This window comes from Phragmites australis, chromosome 17, assembly GCF_958298935.1.
Source record: "Phragmites australis chromosome 17, lpPhrAust1.1, whole genome shotgun sequence".
In the NCBI taxonomy this organism is placed as follows: Eukaryota; Viridiplantae; Streptophyta; class Magnoliopsida; order Poales; family Poaceae; genus Phragmites; species Phragmites australis.
This window is the reverse complement of record NC_084937.1, coordinates 18164916-18173224: the sequence shown is the minus strand read 5'-3', so window position 1 is coordinate 18173224 and position 8309 is coordinate 18164916. Positions and strand designations below refer to the sequence as shown.

The following is an 8309-nucleotide window of genomic DNA, read 5'->3' as shown; positions in this document are numbered from 1 at the left end:
CCCGACCAGCCAAGTTCTTCCCGTTCCGATAAACGGGAAAAGAAGAAGAGAAGAAAGCGCGAGGCTACTCCTGTCGAGCCGACCCAGGGCCCCGCCCATAGGACGGCCCCAGAACCTGACCGCCGGCAAGAGCGCCGGGCGGCTGCCGACAGACGGCCCGCGCCTGCCAGGGCCCCTGCTAGGGCCCCTCCTCGGGCCCCGGCACCCGGCTGGGCTCCTACTCCAGCGAGGGTCCCCGCTCCCGCGGGGCCCGAGCCAGGCAAATGGTGCCCCATACACCAGACCAGATGGCACGACCTCACAGAGTGTCGTACGGTCAAAGGCCTCGTCGAGCAGCGCCAGAGGGAGCGCGACGAGTCCCGCGGGGGAGGCGATGCTGAGGCCGCCCCCGACAACACCAAGCTCGGCTTTCAGGAGCCCGAGCATGCCGTCGCCTTCATCGACGGAGGCGCCTACACGCCTTCCTCGTGCCGTGGCATCAAGGTCATGCGGCGCGAGGTGTGCTTGACAACCCCGAGCGAGGAGGCCGCTAGGCCCCTGAGGTGGTCGGACGCTCCGATCACGTTCAGCATGAACGATCACCCCGCGAGTACTGCAGTCGTGGGGCGACTACCCCTGGTGGTGTCCCCCACCGTCTGCAATGTCAAGGTCGGCAGAGTGCTGATCGACGGTGGTGCAGGCCTCAACCTCCTCTCCAAGGAGGCTTTTGAAAAGCTACAGGTGTCCTCCAGGCGCCTAAGGCTGTCGCTCCCCTTCTGCGGAGTGACCCCCGGGCACTCCCTGCCCCTCGGGCAGGTCGAGCTACCCGTGACCTTTGGGAGTCGGGACAACTTCCGCACGAGGTGCGTCCTCTTCGAAGTCGCGGAGCTCCCCCTCCCCTACAACGCCATCCTCGAGCGTCCGGCGCTCGCCAAGTTTATGATGGTCGTGCATTATGCGTATCTCACGGTTAAGATGCCGGGCCCAGCGGGCCCCATCCCCGTGATCGCCGACTCCGGCGGCGCCATTTCTTGCGCCGAGCAGTCGTACATGGCTCTGGTTTCAGCGCGGGCCGAGGTCGAAGGCTGCACAGGGGGCCCGGGACCCTCTTCATCCAAACCCCAACTCGCCGCTGACGCCTCTGTTCCAACGAAGGAGGTCGTGGTGGGCGAAGGCGCTACCCAGGTCGTCCGGATCGGCGGTGACCTGGGCAGCAAATAGGAAAGCGCGCTCGTCACCTTCCTCCGGGCTAACGCAGACGTGTTTGCCTGGCAACCGTCCGACATGCCCGGGATCCCTAGGGAGGTGATCGAGCATCACTTGGCGGTGCGCCTAGACGCCCGCCCGGTGAAGCAGAAGGTCCGGCGGCAGGCGCCTGAGCGCCAGGAATTTATCCGGGAGCAGGTCAGCAAGCTCCTTGACGCCGGATTCATCCAAGAGGTCCTCCACCCCGACTGGCTGGCGAATCCAGTCATCGTCCCGAAGGCTAACGGCAAGCTCCGCATGTGCGTGGACTACACCGACCTAAATAAGGCTTGCCCTAAAGATCCCTTCCCCTTACCTCGCATTGATCAAATTGTAGATGCAACTGCAGGATGCGATCTTTTATGCTTTTTAGATGCAAACTCTGGGTATCACCAGATCCGCATGGCCGTAGGGAACGGGGAAAAACTGCTTTTACCACTCTGGTGGGGACTTACTGCTATATGTCAATGCCTTTTGGTTTGCGCAATGCTGGATCCTCTTTCCAGCGCGCCATTCGCATTACCCTTGATTCACAGGTTGGCCGCAACGTCGAGGCTTACATCGACGATCTCGTGGTCAAAACCCGAGACCGCGCCACCCTGCTCGAGGACCTTGTCGAAACTTTCAACAGTCTTCGCACCACCCGCCTCAAGCTCAACCCCGAGAAGTGCGTCTTCAGGGTGCCAGCGGGCAAGCTCCTCAGTTTCTTGGTTTCTGGCCGAGGAATCGAGGCCAATCCAGAGAAGATCCGGGCCATCGAGCAGATGCGACCCCCGGCTCGACTCAAAGAGGTCCAGCGTCTCGCCGGCTGCATGGCGGCCCTCGGGCGCTTCATCTCCAAGCTCGGGGAGCGAGGGCTCCCCCTCTTCAAACTTCTGAAGAAGACCGGTCGTTTTGACTGGACGCCGGAGGCCGAGCAGGCTTTCCGCGATCTGAAGAAGTACCTTACCTCGCCACCCGTGCTGGTGGCTCCCTCCGAAGGTGAGCCCCTACTGCTCTACGTTTCGGCCACTTCTCAGGTCGTGAGCATGGTGCTGGTGGTGGAGCGCGACGAGTGCGTAGGGTCAGGTGCTGGGTCCCAGCTCCCAGTGGCCCCCGAGCACTCACCCGTCCTCGCGGCTCCCCCTGAGCAAGGGGTCGAGCCCGAGCACTCTGCTCCTCCCGACCAGGGAGTCGAGCCCGAGCACCCGGCAAGCCCCGACCATGCCGCCGAGCCTGGGGGCTGCAGCAGCCCCCCGGGTAAAGCCGCCGTCCGGGCCCGCCGGGTACAGCGACCGGTGTACTTCATCAGTGAAGTCCTCCGGGAGGCCAAAACAAGGTATCCCCAGGCTCAGAAGCTGCTCTACGCCGTGCTCATCGCTTCCCGGAAGCTGCGCCACTACTTCCAGGCGCACAAGGTCTCGGTGGTTACCACGTATCCACTAGGACCCATTCTCCGGAACCGGGAAGGCACCGGGCGTGTTGTCAAGTGGGCAGTGGAGCTGGCAGAATTCGACCTGCACTTTGTCAGTCGCCAGGCGATCAAAAGCCAGGCGCTCTCCGACTTCGTGGCAGAGTGGACACCCGTCCCTGAGATCGTCCCAGAAGAGATCTCTGCCTATCCCAGGCACGACGCGCCCGGGTACTGGGTCATGCACTTCGACGGCTCCCTCTCGCTGAAAGGCGCAGGGGCCGGAGTGGTTCTCACCTCCCCAACGGGTGAAGAGCTCCGGTACGTCGTGCAGTTGCAGTTCCGCGCATCCAACAACATGGCGGAATATGAAGGTCTCATCGCCGGCCTCCGGGCTGCGGTGGGGCTCGGGATTCGTCGCCTCCTGGTCAAAGGAGACTCCCAACTGGTGGTCAACCAGGTATCCAAGGAGTACCAGTGCACTGATCCTCAAATGGCGGTGTACTTGGCAGCGGTCAGGAAGCTGGAGAGGCGTTTCGATGGCCTGGAGTTGCGGCACATCCCTCGCCGTGACAACACTCTGGCCGACGAGCTCTCCCGCCTAGCCTCCTCCCGTGCGCGCGTCCCTGCCGGAGTCTTTGAAGAAAGACTCGCACGGCCTTCCGTCCTGCCTGCCGAACAGGACGAAGGGGAAACCTCGAACTCAATTCAGGGGACCCCGGCGGTGCCCTCAGTGGGAAGCCCCGTCAAGGTACCGCCGTCCGGCGAGTGCGCTGCGCTCGCTGAATGTTCTCAAGATGCCTCGTGGATGTCTGACATCCGAGGGTACTTGAAGGAAAAGTTCCTTCCCGGGGATGAGGCGTCTGCCGAAAGAGTTGCTCGGGATCCCTGCGACAGGAGTTTACCCCTCATCATGTCTCAGGAGCTCTGAAAAATAATAAAAGGACAAGAAATTCGGTTTCTCATGTCCCAAATAGTTGAAGACGTCTGGCGAAAGTGGGAAATGAGAGCTTATCACATGCGATCACAAAAGTGCCCCAAAGGAAGAAGAAGGGGAGTAAGTTGAGACCTGGTGATGGTATATAACCTCAGGAAGTAGGCATACCAAATTTGACTCTTCCCACGTAGGAAGAAACCAGCAAAAATGCGCACGCTAAAATTGACATTGGTAAACTAAAGGACCTTGATCCAATAAGAAATTATGAAGAGCAAGATGTAAAAGCACCTGAAAGTGTAGCCCATGATGAAATAGCAATAAACTATATGAATTCAGGGAAATCCTAGAATAGTGCAACCATAATAGTCGACACATACTTTGCAAATAAAATTGCCACAGTCATAGATCATGACCCTGAGCCTGCATCGCTCACTGAATGTAGAATGAGGTCAGATTGGGAAAATTGACAAAAGGCAATAATAGTTGAACTGTTATCCCTGAACAAAAGAGAGGTTTTTTGGCCAATATGTCGCACACCTCCCCACATCAAACTAGTAGGATACAAGTGGGTTTTTGTTCGTAAGAGGAATGAAATTGTGAGGTACAAAGCACGACTAGTGGAACAAGGTTTCACTCAATGGTCAGGCGTTGATTATGAAGAAACCTATTCCCTGATGATTGGTGTTATTACCTTTAAATATTTAATCTCAATGGCAGTAAATCTGGAGTTGAAAATGAAATTGATGGATGTTGTGACCACATATCTTTTTGGGAGACTAGATTCAGATATTTATATGAAGGTACCTAAAGGATAGAGGAAATAGACACCTTTATAGCATACAATTGAAGAAGTCGTCGTATGGATTAAAATAGTCAGGTAGAATGTGGTACAATTATTTGAGTGAAGTTCTTGGAAAATGAGGCTACACAAATGGCACGGATTGTCCTTGTGTATTCATAAGAAGGTCCCAGAATGGATTTTGTATAATATCTGTATATGTAGATGATCTAAATATCATCGGTACAGAAGAAGAAATAGAAGAAGCAAGTTCCTACTTAAAATCTGAATTTGAAATGAAAGATTTGGGTAAAACCAAATTTTGCTTGGGCCTGCAGCTAGAGCATGTGGCAGATCGAATCTTTGTACATCAGTCAAACTACACTCAAAAGGTGTTAGAGCGGTTTGATTTTGAAAAATCATTTCCCGCTAAAACCCCCATGTTCGAAAGGTTATTGCAAGTATATCAAGATCCCTATAGACCTAGAGAAGAGGGGAGGAAGTATTGAGACCGGAATTCCTATACTTAAGTGTAATAGGTGTGCTGATGTATTTAGCTAACTACACTAGACCAAACATAGCGTTTGCAGTAAACCTACTTACACGATATAGTGCAAAGCCTACTAAAAAGCATTGGAATGGTTTGAAGGATATTCTGCGTTACGTACAAGGTAGCAAAGATTTGGGTCTGTTCTGCAGAAAGAATTCAAACCTAAGTCTAGTTGGATACACAGATGTTGGGTACCTGTTAGACCCGCAGACAACGAAATCACAGACTAGCTATATTTTTCTATGCGGTGGAACTACAATATCCTAGAAATCGTCGAAGCAAAGTCTTATATCCACTTCGACGAACCACTTGAAAATAATAGCTTTATATGAAGCCGCGCGAAAATACGCATGGCTTAGAAGAGTGATCAATCATATCCAGCAGTCATGTGGTTTGAACACTACTAACACCCCTACCATTATCTATGAAGATAATACTGCATGTGTTGCACAAGTGCAATCAAGATATATGAAAAGCAACTTAACGAAGCATATCAACCCTAAGTTCTTTTATGCTCATGAATTGCATAAGATGAATGAAATAAAGGTAATGCATAACAAGTCATGTGAAAATCTAGCAGATTTATTCACTAAGTCTCTCCCCGTATCTACTTTTGAAAGATGTGTTCGTTGTATTAGGATGATGAGACTTAGAGAGTTGCACATTCCAGGAGGAGAATTTTCACATAATACCGATATGATGAATTAAATCTTAGTCAAGAAAATTAAGTGCCCAAATTTAATCATGAAGATTATTTAAAGTATTTTGGGTGAATTATACTATTTTTTCCTTAGATTAGTTTTCCTGAAGTTTCTCATGTTAAGGTTTTTAATTAGGTAATCCGTGTGACCATATCGCGAGCTATGTACTCTTTCTCCCGATTTTTTTCCACTATGTTTTTGAGGAGTTTTGATGTGACATATGCATTTCGCGAGAAGTGTCCAAGGGTGAGTGTTAGGAAACCTGGAATTTTACAACAAACTTTGGACCCGCCTCAATTTCTAAAGATTTGGCATTCTTGGAATAGGTCTCTATCTCTTAGAGATTGAACCTATATGTTAGAGGTTTTTGACACTATATATACGGGGTAACACCCTTTATTGTAAACATAGATGAATGAAGAATAAGTAGTTTTTCTCTACATTGTGTCTGCTTTGCAATTATTCTCTCGAGAGATCGCTGGACTACACCCGGTAGCAGTGGTTCCTTAATAGAATATACTAATTCTATCCCCTTTTGTAGCAAAATCACAATGACACAATGTTAGGCAACTCATCTAGCCTAATTTCATTCCTAGGTCTGAATCATTCAGTGGCCGAGCCAGCTATGTTTGGGAGCCTAAGCAGAGCCAAAGTCAGTGAGTATTTATCTGAGAAAAGCCATCTTCTAATCCTTTAAGCAACACTACTTGGTACTGGAAGCTCACCCCCCTTTAGCTGGGCAGTTGCCAGGAGTTGTCGGGCGGAGCCTTCGGCACTGAAATCATTGTTGTGCAACTGTGCATTGTGGAATCTATGTAATATATTAGGACATAAATAATATTGATGCTTATGGCTAAGTGTTTAAAGAAAGTGGGTGTTAAGCACCTACATAAAAATTATATTTTTCAATACAAACAAATACCACATGTGCTTAAATATAGTTAACTATCTTGTTAGCACTAATATAAACAATGGTGTTTAAGTAAGCACCTTGCCCTCTACCAAAGCACATGTACATACCAATGTTGTTGAGGGAAAAAATATGATTTTTTTCATAAGCATCTCCTTTAAGCATCCCATTATTATTAGCTTAGGACTTGTACTAATTGCCACAATGTTTTACATATCTAAAAGTTTTTAGGGCAACTCCAACAGATTCCCTAAACCAGTCCCAATAGCTAAATTTTGGGTATATGAGCCAAAAAAAACTTCTCCAACAGAAGCCCAAAAACGTTCTCAAAAAATTGCTTCACCCAAAAAACGCCTTCGAGCTAGCAAGATGTAGTGAACCCCAATCGAACTCCCAGTCAACGAAATCCTCGATCCCGTGCTTGTCCCATGCTTCACGCGCCGTTGTTGGTTCCCACGCCACCCGCAGCGGAACGCTCACTGGTGGGGCGGCTGCTTCATGCACCCCCCGTAGCCTGGCAAGGGCATCGTTTGGCGGCCAGCATTGGGTAGCTGTGGCACTTGTCGGGCGAGGGCAGCAGAAAGATCGGCTCGAAGGAGGCGATGACTTCTCTTTGCCTCCTGTGCAATTCTTACGGTTCTTTGGAGTCCATGGACAATGACTACGTTACCAGTCTACTAATGGGTGTTGCCGCCTTTGCTCCAGTTCTCGACTTCGGCATGATGGACGGTGAGTTCTTACAGACGCTCTACGGTGGCAGTGGTGCCGACTTGTTCAGGGTGCGTGGGTCCCCGGAGGGGTCGTCGGTGTCCAACTCGGCGTGGGCACGCGCGAGGGATGGCGGCAATGCCACGAAGAGGAAGGCGCCCGTGGGAGCCAGTGGCGGGAAGGGCGATGAGGCCTGCTTGGGCAAGGTGGGGGAAACGAGTAGCATGGAGAGGGTTCCATCATGGTCTAGCTTTCTAGTTCATGATGTGTTGGTCTCATTCTGAATTTTGGTTTGGCAAGTGGGGGAGGCAATGGGGCCAGATGGGAAGAGGTGCAAGTGGGTGGCGATGAGAGCCTAGTGAAGCCGAAGGTGGAGGAGGTGACCGTGAGCGACGACTTGTTTCCTGCATTCAATCGTTACAGCAGCAAGTTGAGGTGAGGATGCCACTTACATCTTGTTGCATCACACGGTCGTAGCTCGAAATTCTAATCCTTTTTTCTGTTTATTACACTTGCAATTCTTGTCCATGAAGCTCGCAACTGTGAATCCACAACTTGACTTCAGCAACCTACCTACACTCCTACACAAAGATGTGAGCTTGGATTATCTCATTTCTGGTGCTCCATATCTATGAAACAATCCGCCCCTAACATGTTATTTCCTCGGTAACAATTAGTGCCCTCTAAGTCTGTTAGACACGGCTCTACCCTACACAACCAACCCACAATTTGCTTTTCAGAAGCAGGTGACTAATTGTCAATATGGTGGATTGATGTGGGTCATTTACAAGCTGATCATACAAAGATCAAGTTCTAATCCTTGGTAATCTCTAGTGTTGGTATTTTTGTATATAGGGAGTATGAAGACTTGTGGAAAGTGAAGTCCTAAGCTGACTGTCATTAGATTTTAGGCCTGAGAACTGATTAGTTTCATGATATGCTAGATGTACGACAGCTTGATTCTTCTCATAGAGATCATATCAATCTCGCAAAATTTAAGTAGATTGTGTAATAGATATGGTGCAAATATTATAAGCACCATCTTCTAAAGTTCTAATATGTAAGATCTGACTAGTATTAGAACGATATCATGGTGCAAATCCTATAGATT

The 8309-nt window shown here is 50.3% G+C and overlaps 1 pseudogene; it reads left to right on the top strand.

Annotated features, from left to right (window-relative positions):
- Positions 1 to 7140: 7140 nt before the first annotated feature.
- On the top strand, positions 7141 to 7744 carry LOC133896934 (uncharacterized; annotated as a pseudogene).
- The last annotated feature ends 565 nt before the right edge of the window (positions 7745 to 8309 follow it).